The sequence below is a fragment of the Aulonocara sp. 'chitande type north' Nkhata Bay genome, linkage group LG17 (assembly GCF_057382095.1).
Source record: "Aulonocara sp. 'chitande type north' Nkhata Bay isolate Kocher_YH1m ecotype deep benthic linkage group LG17, A_spYH_male_GT1.1, whole genome shotgun sequence".
In the NCBI taxonomy this organism is placed as follows: domain Eukaryota; kingdom Metazoa; phylum Chordata; class Actinopteri; order Cichliformes; family Cichlidae; genus Aulonocara; species Aulonocara sp. 'chitande type north' Nkhata Bay.
The window spans coordinates 29723047-29739285 of record NC_141360.1 but is presented as its reverse complement, the minus strand read 5'-3'; the positions used below and the strand labels follow the sequence as shown (position 1 = coordinate 29739285).

At 41.0% G+C, this 16239-nt stretch overlaps 1 protein-coding gene across 2 annotated transcripts in view; it reads left to right on the top strand.

Moving 5' to 3' along the window:
* cacna2d1a (calcium channel, voltage-dependent, alpha 2/delta subunit 1a) overlaps positions 1–16239 on the top strand; it is a 100367-nt gene that overhangs the window by 517 nt on the left and 83611 nt on the right. The window lies entirely within an intron of this gene.

Genomic DNA, 16239 nt, shown 5'->3' with positions numbered 1-16239 from the left:
TGAACCTGTGTCATTATATGGCATGTTCGGAGATATACGGTAGATGCAAAGCAGCCTGGTAATCACTTAAAGAGAAACGTGGTGCTAAATATGCTTCTAAAGCTTACATTAAGTTTGTGAACGCGCACTTTGTGGGAAATTCTCTCGGAAGCAGAACAGTCCTCCTTCTTGCCAACTGATGATGAGGATTGTACACGGGCTTTGTCCGTTACTTTAACTTTGTGAAATATGATATTAAAAGCTGCTTCCCATTTATTGCCAGCCTGCAGCAGTGTGACATATGGCGGACTGTCACATGAATCATCCCAAGAAGGGAGACTAAGGTCTGAACTTTCTCTTAACCATGTCCACAGATAGTTCTGACATTTGGCTATATGTGTAGATTGCTGTAATGAATCACATTTGTTTACAATGCATGAAGTTTGAACTGTAAATAGGAAAGCATATAGAAAGCATACTCCTCAGTTTGCCTTTTTTGACAGCAGTTGGTTATTGACGGGTAAAATGACAGTTAATCCATTATTTATCCAGAATATTGATATTTTCGTCTTCTGCTGATAATATTGATGAATAATGGTAAATGTATTCATCATGACGGTTACTTGATTAGTAGATAATACAAATGATGATTGGTTTTCCAAATAAAATATTAGTTCCCTATTTTGCTGGACACATTTCAATATCACCTTGCATTGATTAGGCAATTGGTGATAAAGTTGTCTCAAACCTTCCTTAAAAGTTTAGTTTCTTGTGATTTCCAGCATGCAGACCAGTACTTCAGCTCAGTGTGGAAAACTCTGTTTGCCCTGCAAGATGTTAACTCGGTTTACAAACCCATGCCATCAAGTAGAGATATCGCTTGCACAGTCAAGCTATCTCTGGCTCTGTCTAAATTTGACCTTCCATATTTGCACTGCAGCATTAATAGATGTAACAGATGATCTGTCCGCAGCCCAAATTAAGCAAAAGTGTAGGAGTGCAAGCCTGTTCGGCTGACATGCTGAACCTCACACTTAATCAACAGGTTTAAGATATTCCAGATGGTTCTAAAGGAGCCAGGACTACAGGTTTTGGTTTTAAATGCAGCCCAAGTTCAGTCCTAGAGAGACGATGAGCTATGCTGGCACTTAGCCTAATGGCTCAATATGGTGATGTCAGACTCGCAGAGTGGCCAGCCTACTCCCTATATTTCACGGGCACTAAGTGGATTGATCTGTGGGTTGTGTACATGATATTCATGTTGGTGTGGACGTTCACTCGCGGGTGCATGTTCACTCTTTTATTTTGCAAATATGAGTATTTATTTCAGAAGAAAGCACGCCAGAGTCAAACTATAAACCCACAGTTGTAATGCGCCTTCTTAAAAACATATTCCTAGCCACCAGTAATAAAAAAAAAAAAGCATCAGTCAGTGCACAGCTTCTTTTAATTCTTGCTGTTTCACTGTGAGCAATTTCAGCCAGTGTTTGTATACTGTTGTAGTGACAGTGATTTTGAGTGACAAGCTTCACGTCGACTCCTCAAGGTGAAAGTCACAGAGCAAAACAGAGAAAGTAGAAGGGCAACGATGGAGAGACCGACCCAGCCCGTTTCCCTTAATTAAAGAAATTCAGAAATGTGGTTCTTAAGTAGCTCAGTGTTTATGACTACATACACTTTCTATACTATTATTTCTTTCTGTGTTACTTTCCTTTTTCCCCTTTATTCCTTGCTTCCTTCACTCCTTCCTTCTCCTCCCTATCTCATGGACTCGAAGTGTGACTGTATCTCTAGGCTCCATCTCTAACCTCACATGCCAGCATCTGTCTGTTCTCAGATCTTCATGTCCCCTCTCCTCCTCTCAGCCCCCCCTCCACGCCTTCTCACTCTGTTTCTCATCGCTCTGTTTCCGTCTCGTTCTTCCTCTGGCCGTCTTCTCCCTATGTGTCTCTTTAGCTCTCCCCTCTCGGCTTGTTTTGTTGCCAAAAGGCAGATGATTAACATCATCAAATCTGAAATGCAAAGTCTGATGTCATAGACTGTGCCCCAGAGATCTCTGCACCATTCAAACACACTGTTAGATCAGGAACGATAAAAAGACATGATGGAGATAAAGAGAAAAGGAGACAAGATGAAAATCCAGACTACTTGGCCTTATTGATTACAAACATATATAATATATGGACATTTTGCTACATAAATCCTGCCAACGTGCAGCTGACTGTTACCACACTTGCAGCCAAATACACAGAAAATGTCCAAATGTTTTGCTGCTATGTGCCATTTCATTGTGCTAACGTTCCCTTCTGATCTAAAGCTTGATCATATGCTTGTTCCTGGCTTCTACCCTGGTCACTGACACATATAGCTTGTTTTATCTTCATCCTACTAATTTCCACACTTTCTGTCACCCTCTGCTCTGTTTCTACCACTCTCACTTGCTTTTTTTTTTTTTTTTAAAGCTAACTAGATTTCATGCTCAACCAGCTAAAGCGCCATGCGTCTTGTGTTTGTGGCCTCATCTCTGGCAATTAGTTGGCATAATGTGAGGAAATGCTTGATATCAAAAGAAAGCAGCAAGATATAAATCATGTACATATATATAAGTATATAAAACCACACTTAAAGTGAAAGCAAGCTTCACATTGAGCCCTCTGTGAACTTAAAGGACTAGTTCAACATTTATTACCAGTTCATATTGAAAACAAATTGTAAAGATACAATTTTTGTTTTTAGGTTCGGGGATTTGTAGGGTTTTTTTTCAAGCCAGCATAGGAGCATCAAAGTTCCTAGGAACAAACATATCTTTGTCTTTGCTGGCACAAAAAGTGCCTTGGTATCTGTCTAATTCACAATAAAGCAATGAAATCTTATAGAACTCACCTAGTGATACTGCTTATTATGGTCATTGCTTTTCTTTCAGTGGCAGACAGATGCCAACAAAGGCGCTTCTGTAGCCACTAGAGGCGTCACTTCCAGTGATTTAAGCCAACGAACCACACCTTTCAACCGTTTCAACTGAGCATTTTTAACATAACTGTGTGTTTTGTTTAATTTTATTTCGTTTTTAGGACAGACATTTGAGCATTTCTTCTTTAGTCTGTTCCTTAGCACTAATTAGCTGAAATCTGTCTCTCTCTCTCTTACACCCATACTGTTTGTAAATGCAGCCAAACCAGTGAGTGGCGTCCCAATGGCTATGTCCATCTTGTGTATACAGTCTGGCACTAACAGCCTGCACAAAAAAAAAGAAAAAGGAAAATCTGTGCTCAGATTTTGATGATTTGTGTATTATTTATTACTGTGTACTGCATTAGCAAGTGTCTGTGCATTGGACACATGCTGTTTGTTTATGGTTGCACCATGCCGGCCTAGTTTTATGATGTTAGCTGATAACTTTGTACTCAACCCTCCTGTTCAAATCTGGTTTATTTAAGACAACAATAGCCGAAATGCTAAAATCAAAGTTGAAGAAAAGGACTTTAATAATAACGCCTACATCCATAAAGGTACAATGTATTTGCAGTGTAAGCTGGGGAAATTTTGCTGGTTTTTACACTTAATTACTTGGAAATTAAACACTCAATTATTATTAATTTCATCTTCTGTGTAAATTTTTAGTTCATCGATTAGCTGAGTGGTAAGGGAGACGATGCTGTCATGGTCCTGGGCCATGTGGGGCCCAGTATTCTTAGTTTTCATGTATTTTTGTATTTTGTTCTTTATTTAGGCCATGCTTCCTGGGTTGATCTGTTACGTTGTTCCTTATGTGTTTTCCCTTCGTGACTCTTACCCCCTGTGTGCCCCTCTGTGTATTTATGAGCCCTCGTCTCTCTTTGTGCTTTATTCTATGTTTTCCCCAGCCCGTTATGTCTGCGTTCTCCCCGTGCTCTCTCTCCTCCTGTTTGAACCTCTGTGTACTTCCTGCTTTACTTTGCCCGTCTCCCATCAGTGTTACGTTCACTCCTGCCGTGTCTTGTTATGATTATCAGTGTCACCTGTGTTCCCCGTGTGCATCCACTTCCCCTGATCTTCCCTCATGTGTATTTAGTCTCTGTGTTTCGTACAGTCTGTGTCGCGTCGTCTGTGTTCTCACCTCCATGTTTTCCCGGTCAGTCCTTGCAGTGATCATCATAGTCTGAGTTTTCTTAGTTTGTCGCAGTATTAGTTTTCCCAGTTTAGTTATAGTCTAGTCACGCCATCCCTGCTTTGTTTGTGCACTTTGTCTTCAGCCATAATAAAGGCTCGCTTTCTGTTAAGTCCACTCCCGTCTACTCACTTGTGTATGCACCTGGGTCCATCACACACACCACCGCACGGCCTGTCTGCAGATCGTGACAGATGCCTTCTAACATGAGCAGATGTGGGATGTATATATAAGATTTAATAGGATCTGAAATATTAGTCAGTTCTTTAAAAGTGCTTTTAGTTTGAATTTGTTAGGCTATGATTATCCTTTACTAGTTTTCTTCATAAGTTTCCCCCCCCTTTATTAATCAGGCATAGTTTCCTTGAGGTTTGACTCGACACTCAATCATCCCAGTAGGCTGGCACCAACAGTGGCCTGTAATGATGGCTCAGTTTCTAGAAGACGCCAGACGTGTGCACCTTAGTTCACTGCCAGACTTCCTCTAGATCCCAGGTGCTTGGTGTCACTGCTGCTGAACAGCTCAGTCATAAAATGGAATAGGTTGCAGGAGCAAAAACAAAGTCTAATATGCTGATAAAGACAATAATCATGGCTTTAATCTGCTCTAATAATACAATTAGTTGAGTTTTTGCCTTGCAGCAAAGAAAACGTGTTAATACTTTTACATGCAAATTTCCATTACATCATCACTGAGCTGAAGAGCAGGCTCAAAAAACTTGTAACCCTGGAGAATCATGCTAGCCATAGCCCCTGTGTCCAAAACATTATTACTTTATGATTTTTATTTTTATAAATTCTGCTTTATTTTAGTCAAAAGGCTGTGGGCTTTGTTTGCTGATTGAGTCACAGAGCCGTAGAGCCTTTCTTCTTTCGTGCTTTGGCAAAGACTGGGCGATTAAGAATGTCTCATCTAATGAAAAAACAAAACAAAACAAAGACAAATGCATTCATTAAATTAGATTTCCCTTCAAATTTCATTCCAGTGTCAAATCTAACTTGGATTATGACACTGATAATACGGGAGAGATTTGAAAAGGATGAATCGAATGTAGTGAGCAGCAGATGGAAATAATCTGCTCGGGGCCGTCTAGGGTTTCCTTGGCTGTGACTTCGTCTTGGCTGTAAGGGAGTTAGTGCCAGCAGGTATATTTCAGGAGGCACGCTCAGAATCAGGCAGCTGACGGGGTAATATCTGTTACACATAAACATGCAACAGTGCAAAATCTTTGACCGCGAATAACGTTTGCTATTTACTCACTTTATTTTCCTTGACTCTTTCACATTTCTTTTGCTTTTTTTTTATTTTTTTATACACCTCACCCTTTAATTTCTCACTCATTTGTGTTTTTTCTTCTCATCTACTCACTCATTTTCCTTTGCCCCAGTCTGAGCTCTGACTATATTTATCCAGGACCTCTGTCTTTGGGGACGGGGGTGTTAAGTGTCCTGACACAGCTGTATAGGTAAAGATAGAGAGGCGTAGAGTGGCAGGGGGCTTCCCATAAATCGCCCTCCCCTCAGCAGAAGTTTTGAGCGTTCCTCTGCGTGAGTTTTCCTTAAGGTCTGACTTGGATTTGTAAGGAAAAAGACACACATACATACACATATGGTACATTAACACTTCCAACTTACGTGAAGAAGAAATGTGGGGAGGAAAAAAAGCTCACATGAAAAATCCCAAGAATTTTCCATTGCACCGTTGCCTGGGAAACCCTGGGAATAGTTAACAGCTGTTGGGATAGCAGCCCTCTTTGGTACAGGAAGCACATCTGTATGTTGAAACAGAAAGCAAGGGCACTACAGTTCAAGGCAGAAATTTAGGATATTTCAGGGAAGCTATCAAAAGTTAGTCAAGTAATATAGCGGCAAAGATACAGAAGAGCAGTGTGAAAGCGGCAGATGTTTGAAGAGAGAGGCTGTTTGTGACTGAAAGTTGAACATCATACCCTGTGGCTTCTCTTGTCTGTTCTGTCTGTATTTGCATGAGCCAGAAATGTGTCATCAAGCTTGATACACGGCACAAGAAAGCAACATGATCATGAACAACATAATCATTTAATTAAACAATTTGACAGAAAGAAAAAGTATCACTGCCTTATGAAGAATTTTAATTTGTGAGAGTTCATTAAGTGTTTCCTATAAATATTTAGAGCTGTGGTTAACGACTCAGTAAGTTATTATAATAACGCACTAGTAGCACTAGTAACTTTAAGTGGATAAAACACACTGTAAGCCCATCTGATGTGTTATATTTTGAGCGAGGCCCATGATGGCTTGTGATGGTGCCTCTCGAGCCCCTTAATGGAGCTGCATTGAGACATAAGAGCAGCGGTCCTCAGACACCAACACTGGCACTGTGTGTGTCAGGGGAGACTAGTACTCAGTGTAGCACTAACACTAGTCTGCTTGTGTAGGCGTTTAGAATGACGTTAATTGGACATTGTGGCTAGAGGGGGCTTTCAAATCTCTATTTATACACATCGTCCATCCAAGATAGTCTGTATGTGTAGTGAGGCTGAAGGGTAGGGTCTGATGTATGGATGGCTGGGTAGGGAGTTTGCTCAGAAAGTGTGAAGGTGACAGAGATGTGGAGGTTTAGTCATCTGAGCAGAGTTCAAAATGACATGTCGCACGGGGAAAGACAGCTGGAGGGGTGAGGATGAGTAAGAGGAAGAGTAAATGCACTGAAATAGTTCAAAAGAATAAAAACTTTTGTTATAGCTTTGTTTTCAAAGACTAAAGGATGAAAGATTGTACATAATGTCATGAAATTAGATTTCCACTACATGCTTACTGTGGCCAAAAATGTACAATAATAAAAGAAACCATTGTGATATTGATACAAGAGATGTGAATCAATTTCTACCAGCCCTGTTCATCTTTACGTTAAGTGCTGTGTCTTATGGATCAAGAGGCTTATCAAGGTGACAATGTGAGTCAAGGTGGTATATTGTGACGGTGGCTTTGACTCGGACGTGCAGTGAGAGTATGTCCGAGTTGACAGTGATTCAAACTGGTTGTACATTCAGAATGTGGATATAGTGTTGTGCTCTTGGTAAATTCACCAAAGAAGTCATTTTTTTTTAAATTTAGACACAAGTATGTCTGATGGCAAACCTTTTAAAAAGTGCACACAGGAAGCGTAATCTTAATTGAGTTACTGCTGTTTTTCTTTACACAGTGCTGGTATCTCACCAGTAGGTGAAATTTCTCTGCAGCAAGTACAGACACTTTCAGGTGTCACAACAATTCTGCTTTCTCTGATTTAATGTGTTGAGACACCTGCAGGGAGAGGTTATACAATGGAAGCTGTTAAATACACGGCGTTTGACATGGATGGTGGGGAGGAGGTCGACTATTGGCTAAGAGGACAGAGAGTCAGTCCCAGCTCGTCGTGCTTCAGAGTGTGAGGTCAAACGTGGGCAAGGGTAGGGAAAAAAGTCTGACCCCAGTTCCCCTGTGGCAGTCTCATGCTGTCAGAGACAAACAGAGCAGTGCTCAGATAACCAAATGGCCCAGTCGGAATTTGTTACCTTGTATTTCTTGTAAATAGATGAGTGAAGGGAGGAAGGTTGTTTTTTGTAGCACAGTCGATTTATGGATGAGAAAAAAGAATTAAAACAACTAAATGTAGAAATAAGAACACTTCAATACACCACAATAATGGCTTTTTAGACAGGTAGCCCTAAGTTAGATAAGCGGTTAAGCAAATGAATGGATATTGCTCTTAACTACCTATTTATTCCTTCTTCCACAAGACTCAGTTATTTCTCTGCAAGAAAATAAAGTGGCATCAACAGTGGCGGTCCTAGTCTGTTTGGTGCCCTGGGCGAACACTGTTCAAAAGATTCAGTAAGCTACATCAGTGTGTACTGTTTACTATCATAGCCAAGTGGCTAACAAACATAAACAGAAGTTTTTGCTATCCCTACTAATTAATGTTATCTTGTTGTATCTCTGTTGTGGTCAGTGCTATCCTCTATGCCAGGGGTCGGCAACCCTAGGCACGCGTGCCAGCTGTGGCACGCGAAGGGTTAACTGATGGCACGACGATAGCTGGACTGGCTATTGGGCATATCGGGCATTTGCCCGGTGGGCCGATGGTGATTTTTCGTCTTTATGGCCGATGATTTTTTTATTTTTTTTGTAACGGTACAAAAAATGAAAGGTGGTGGATTGGCCAGGTGCTGGCCGGTGTGTAAAAATAACTCAGTTGTTTGGTGGTGGCTATGGCGTAGCTTCCACAGATTCAGTCACATTAGCAAGTGGTGGAGGCCAGCAGGCGGATGAGAGAAAGGGGAGGCAAGAGGAGAGACCCGAGGCAACCGCCGGTCCGAGTGTCAGGTGAACTGAACTTCAGGTAAGAAGTTATAACCTGCAGCCTATCTGGGTCAGATATAAACCAAGTTTAGGTGGAGTTTATTTTCGTTGTGCTGACTTTTTACAGTCAGTTACAATAACTCGTACTGCGTGCTAGCTAGCATGACGGAGTTTCTATACAGCTGGGTGGGTGCTATGATGTTACTGATAGTGAACTTTATTTTATCCATAAGGTTAGTTAGTAGAGTTGCCAACCGTCCCGTAAAAAAACGGAATCGTCCCGCATTCAGAGAAAATATTACGCGTTTCGTATTGAGCTGAAAAGGAACGCAGTTTGTCCCGGACTTCAGCTAGAATGGAAAAAGACAGAAAGCTGGAGTTATTCTGTCTTTACGCTGCACAGCTGCCTCTTCTTCTCTCATTCTCTCACCCTCCCTCTCCTGTTGCTACTGAAACCAGGAGATGTCCTTACTGAATCATCAGAGCTGAACACGTGCTGGAGAAACAGGTTTACCTTTTAGGTCACATGAATTAGTTGAAGGGAAGTTATGAACTGTTCCTGAGAGACAACTTACACCAGGAACCTTTTCTACGTAGCTGACAGCTGGTAACTGTGCAAGGGCGGGTCTAGCAAAGTTTTGCCAGGGGGGCCAGGTAGGGCATTAACAGGGAAAGGGGGGCACAAAGAAATACTTTCTTATTCTCATTTAAAATGTCTGGCTGTTATTAAATAATTATATGAAGCTTAGAACCAAAGTTTTTATCTGATGTAAAATGTATAGAAATCATACATATACCAACAAGACCGTGTACATCACTGTCACAACAGCGTTAGTTTTCATTCAAAGGCTTTATGGCTTTAATACCTGGTGGGCCGGTCTTTAGTCAAAATGTCCGGGACGAGTTTTTTGTCCCAGTCCAGCCCTGGGCACAACCTGCAGTGAATTAATCTGAGAAGGTACATTAAAAAATAAATGGCGGTGCACATCGCAAATAGCTCGCATTGACACATTAGTTGTGCCGCGTCTTAATGACGGTATCTTAGCTAACAACCCCAACTATCAGATTCAACTTGTAATTGGCTAAAAATAACTTAGCCTACCGGTGAGAGGGATGTTGTTAGCTTTCCACATTTCGACACTTCAAATGCTTCAGGAGCTGTCCGCTCAGCATCAGCATCAGCACCACGGAAATACACGGATACATCCATAGACTCGAGACAGAATTCACAATGCATTTTTGGGATTTTCAGGTGTATGTATGAGCAGCTAGATTTGTCTTGCATTAAATGGCTGAGTTAATGCCAGTTAATGCAACATCGAAGCAGCTGGAATCCATAGCTGTGCGTGTTCATGGAGCTTGCATTTTCACCTGCTGGACATCACTACCTGACAAGTTTAACTGTCTTCAGAACATTGCAGAAGCCCTATTGACAGTATTTGGCTCTACATACTGTAAACTGACCCACAAGGCCAGTAATGTTGTGGGGATGGAGCTGGACTCTGTATATATTAGTGCTGTTTCTTAAATGTGTAAAATCTGTAACATAATTTATTGTTTGGAGTGTAGTCTGTTACTGTTACTATTTTTCAGATTCTTCTTGGAGCAACTGTAACCCACATAATTTCCTTAGGGATGATAAAGTATTCTGATTCTGATTGTTTCAGGATACATGACCTGTCATTATCCAATGACACATCTGCTTACCTGCATCTTTTGCTCGTTTAGCCTCCTCTTCTTTTCTCTTTTTTCTAAACTGAGCACCTGATGGCTTTGAACATTTCTTGTCCATCTTCCATTGGTTTTAATTTTGCACTCCAGTATGAACACCTATCCCCCAACCCGTGGATCACCACGACATAACCTAATAGATCTACACCTTGGTTCACAGATTCACTTTGTCTTGGATTTATTTCTGGGATTTTGCACAACCCAGGATTCAAATCATGAATACATAATGGGCTTGGATTGACAACATTATGAATGAAATGTGCTCTATTTGGAAGCACCTGGCCCCCCTGCCCTTTCGACAGGTTGTGTGAGACTTTAAATCATTAAACTGTAAATTATACATTGTTATTGATCCCTTTACCCCTAGTCCTAAAGTGTATATTTATATTCCTACTCTTCTTATATTTATTGTTTGTTTACTTGCACTGCTGTAACTGGAGCCTCGTTGTCTCGCCACCGAGGGCTCTCGCACTCACTTTTCACGTATAGAATTTCGAAAAATCTTCGATGCAAATTATAAGCCTGTATCATAATGTCTGGTGTTTTCCTGTTTGTTGGTTTGTTTTTATTTTGTTTTATTTTGCGGGTAGATTATTAGATGCCACTCCAGCCAGTCAAAGAATCCCCCGCCCTTACTCCCAGCAAATGTGCGATAGAAAACCAATCGGTGCCTATGACATCTCCAAAATGTGCTGGCATGATGTCGGGAGAGTATGAGTACGAGCAACTTTTTTGCCAATGCCCGTGATGCCGCCCCCACCACGATGCCACCCTGGGCAACCGCCCATGTCGCCCATATCAAAAAACGCTACTGGGTATCAACAGCGGAAATACATTCAAGAATTGGTCAAACAGCGGCAGCTTTCACTTCCCTCCGATGGTACATCTGGAAGAAAACAAACGTCACCCTTACCACCAAAATTCGCCTGTACCGCACACCGGTATTGCCCATTCTTCCCTATGGGTCGGAGATCCTCAATCATGACCTCAACAAGCTTGAGGTCTTCCAAATGCGCTGCGATCCCTCTGTGATCATCAGCAGCGTGATACGTAGTCAATGTCACCAGCAGGCCCAGTGGAAGAGCTGATTAGGAAGCGATGACTGCAATGGTTTGGCCACATCTGCCGCATGAGAAATCATCGCCTTTTGATGCAGCAGCAACCCACCCACTGGAGAATCAAGCGTGACGCGCCCAAGCAGACTTGGATCAAGCAAATTGAAGACAACCTTAGACAAGGACGTCTAACCCTCGAGCAAGCAAAGGTGAAGGCAGGAGACCACAAGGCCTGGAAGTGCATCGTTGACCAAGATGGAAACCCTACGGCACCCACAGCGACGTATTGGCTTTGTGAACAACCTCCCTTGCCAGCCACCAGCTAGGGACAAAAGAAGAAGAAGAAAGATTTCTCTGCCAACAGGTGGAGGTATCTGAGCTAACGGGAGAAGTTTTCCTGCAGTTTAGGCAACAAAACTATTTGGTAAGGATTGGGGCAAAGATCGTGCATTGGTTAAAATATACTGATTGTGCCTACTATGCCTGGTGTATTATTGGTTAGTTATGTCACCCGCCTGTTAGTATATTTTATTTGTATTTTGTGCTTTATATTTGTATTTATTATTGCTCTTAACTCATTCTGTGAAGCACTTTGGCATACCTGTGGTTTTTTAAATGTGCTATATAAATAAAATTGTATTGTATTGTATTGTATTGATTACCGTCGTTTTCGAGTGCCTGTCTGGCAGAAAGCCATGAAGGCAATCTGTATTTGCTGAAAAACTAAAAGGATTTTTTTTTTTTTAAAAAGTAGTTGAGAGGTGGAGGTTGGGCAAAGGTATTAGCAGAGGACGTAATCGTCTAGTCAAATAGCTGCGATGTACATGTACATAACTTTTTAATGTTTTTTCCCCTGCTCTACAGTAATGTCCAGCTACTAGGGTGATCTTTTTTAACTAAAAGAAGTGTGCCAGTCCCAAGCCTGGATAAATTGAGGGTTGCGCCAGGAAATGCTTCTTTGCTGAAATTCTTGACATTCTCATCCATTTCCTGTGCCACCACTTGGGAAATAAGGGACCAGCTACAATGTTCTATATATTTATTTCTAATAAAATGTCAAACCTGAGCCTATATAACATATTTAAATATTTTGATTAATTTGATTGACAGTCACAGTTTTGTCAAGAGTCAGTCCTTAGGTTTGAGAATCTGGAATAATGTCTTTGGATCATTATCTATCTATTGATATACAGTATATCAGTTTACACTGATATGTGATCTTCCAGTCAAAACATTTAGAAAAGCCACAGCCTCAAAAAAACACAAACAAAGAAACCAACGCCCCCCAAAAAATTATAACAAATGTATGCTCTCTCCTGCAAAAGTGTCCTTTTTGGGGACCATTTCTCAGGCTGTCACTTTGAGCTCATCTTCTGTGACAGCTGTAATTCTTGGACATCTTATGGGTTTTTTTCTCTAGTTAATTTCACAGAAACTCGGAAGACACTATCATCTTACTTTGAGCATCATTAATTTATTTTTTCTGTGACATCCAAAAGTGTTACACAAGGCATTAAAATTAAGCTGTGCTAAAGAAATGAATAACTGAAAAAGAACTTGAAAGATTTCTGTAAATATACCTTGTGGTTCTTTTGGTGCTCAAATTATCTGATTATTATGTAATTGTCTTTGACCAGGAAGCCCCACACAGTTAAAACATGAAGCAACATCCCACAAATCCTGCCATTCAAAGCTAAGTAAACACCTGAAGTGTTGCTCAGAAGTTCAGTTTAGCATAACAATATAATTCAATATTCAAGTTCACCTATAAAACCAGTCCCAGTGGAATCAACTTCCTGTAACCTACACCTTGTCTCTCCATGCACGACTGCCCACCAGCATTGCCCCATCATTTCAAAGTTATCTCATGCAATGTCAAGTCAGCTCTTCCGCAACTGTAATTACCCTCACGTAAGTGCTTGATAGAGCACAAAAAATAAATACTGTCAAGGCTTTACTTAAACAGAGCTCTTCAGAGCTAGGCAGGGGGCTAGGCTAAAACGCTCTGCATGACTCGCTAAGAGGAAAATATAGAGGAGAGGCTGAAGCATCAATAACGTCCTACCATAGAGGATAATGAGGCCGAGAGACATTTACAAAGCCTGCAATTATGGTGTTATTGACCTCAATAAAGGAGAAGATATCATCACTTGTCTCCTTTGTACTTTGTTGTGATACATGTAGGAGGAGGAAAACCAGCTGGGGGAGGGGCAGAGGAAGGAAAGTTCTAGCACTCCGAGTTCATTTAAACTTGGTAAGGAAGCAATAGGTAGGTTATGTGATGGAAATGTAAGCTTTCACTATATGAAGTCCTAATTTGCAAAATTAGACACAACAAACAGACAGACAGCAGTGTCACTGCTGGAGGGAGAAAGACAAAATAAAGTGAATTAAGAGGAAAGACCCAAGCAGAAATAGTATACTAAGCCATTAGTGGTAGCTTTACACCAGAGGGATAAAGCCCATGTAAGAAAGGAGGGAAAGGCACGAAGAAAAAGACAGGAAGAGGGGCAGAAAGTGACTGTTTGTCTTCTCCAATGCTCTGTCAAGCTTGCTGCTTATTAGATGCACTATCCCCCAATGGCTCAATTACATCCATTCTGGCATCCTCAAACATCCCTATCCTTTTTGTGCATGTTCTCAGCTTCCAGTAATAGTATCAGGCTTGTTCTTCTCTAAGAACAGATTAGAAGCCCAAATTACTACTATTAGAGGAGGATTTTAGCTTTCAAACTGTCGCCCACTCTTGGAAACCATAACTCAACTTGATGGGACTTAAGGAGGGAGGGGGTTTGCTTTTGGATGCTTTTTCCGTGACAGTTTTGATGGAATTAAGAGATCAGATGTGGATCTGCAGACTGGCTTCAGAGTATAAAAACATGAGGATGTTTACAAGGCAAGAGGGCGCTGGAGTGGAAATTCTGAGATTGGATATTGAGCCCTGGATTCTTGTGCGCTGCTTGCACACGAGCATGCTGGGCCTCTGAGGTGGTGTGAGGCTGATTTTTCAGTGATTCAGTAAGGATGACGTCCAACAATGCTTAATCAATATTCTAGATTTTCACTCGGCTCTGGGTGTCAGATTTGTTTGCTTTTTTTCTCTGTGAGTAAAACAGAAGGAAAGAAAACAAAAAGTCTAGCAATAAGGCTTGGAAATGATTTGGGCGTACTTGAAAACCCCTACTGCTGAATGACAATGTAAGGTCATGTTTGAAAACAAAGAAACGGATGTGCTTTTTCCTAGATTTACTTCATGCTGCATGAAATTGGACTATTAATACAATAGATTTCAAGTGAGATGAGAAGACTTGGCTGCCATCGAACTGCTAGTGCCTGCTAACCAGTGAGATGTGAAAAAAAAAGTGTTTAATGACAAACTCTTCAAACGCTTTGACAGCAAAAAACATAAGAATACAGTCTGTGGGGTATTTATTTAAAAATCCCTTGCTGCTTCCTCATAAAGATGTAGAAATACATTTGGTATAAAAGTACAGATAGGAGAAAAATACTGGGAGGAAGTCCTTCTACTGAACTCCATCTGGGAACCGTCTTTTAATGCTGGATTACAAACTCCACACCCGTTGAAAAATTCTGTGTGCTTTTCATGTAAACTCTGAATGATGGGGCTTCACTATTTGAAAAGTAGAAACAAAGTCGTATTCAAGGACAGTTTGAGACATTTATCTAAAAAATGTGTTCATGTTGTTAAAGCATATTGAAAATACCACTTCCTGTCTAGGGGGCAGGAGTTAGCCCCAGTCAGTCCGCTTATATCCGATCTTTACTTATGTTGATTTCCAGTTACCCTTGGCCCAGTAACCATCTTTCTAAGTAAACTACCTTTGAAGACAACAGTCTCCTCAATATCTCTCCCCGGGGTAATTTATTTGCCATTGTAGGATCTTTCAGAATGGTCCTTATCTAAGTATTTCAGAAACTCCTCACCTACAGCGATTTCTGTCCACACAACCGTCTCTGTGGTTTATAGAGAATGGTCTGAAAAAGAGAAAATATCCAGTGCCTGGCAGTTCTCTGGGTTAAAAATGCCTTGTTGATGCCAGAGGTCAGACGAGAGTGGCTAGACTGCTTATAGCTAATAGGAAGACAACAGGAACCTAATTAAATATATAGCAGTAGAAAACACACCAGTTTCCACTCCTGTCTGCTAAGAACAGGAAACTGAGGCAGCACGTGACATGGGTTCAATGAAATATGGCAATGAAAGACTGGAAAAACACTGCCGAGTCTTTGATTTCTGTGGCCTCCTTCAGATGGCAGTCAGAATTCAATCTAGGCAACAGGAAAGCATGGATCCATCTTTCATTCTATCAACAGGTCAGGCTGCTAATCATGTAATGGTGTAGGGGATATTTTCTTGGCACACTTTGGGCCCTACCCGTGCATGTCCATCCCTTTATGACCACAGTCTACCAATCTTCTGATAGCTGCTTCCAGAAGGGTAACGTGCCGTGTCACAAATCATCTCAAACTACTTTCCAGAACATAACGATCAGTTCACTTTACTCAAATGGCCTTCACAGTCACCAGATTTCAATCCAACAAAGCACCTTTGGGATGTGGTGGAACAAGAGATTCGCATTACATGTATGTGCAGTTAAATCAACAGTGAATGTGTGAAGCTTTTATGTGAAGCTTTTATTTTTCTACGGAGAAAAATCTTGGAGCAATGTTTCCAGCACCTTGTTGAATCTACACTTAAATTTATGCCATGAAGAAGTAATGCAGTCACTGCTAGAGTCTGTGCATTTGATTTGGAATTATGGATTTGCTAAGAAGTTGAAAGTCAAAAGTCTAAAAAAACAACTTCTGTTTCCAGGATTACTAAAGACGTTTTAATTATAAAAGGTTGACTTTTGCATTTCCTCCTCCAACTTTTTCTTGGCATGTCTCACTGCCCGCATTCACTTCTTAACGGAATGATGGCCAAAAGCCTGACATTAAAATCCAAGTTCCAGAGTGAAATTATCATTAAAATGTCAATTT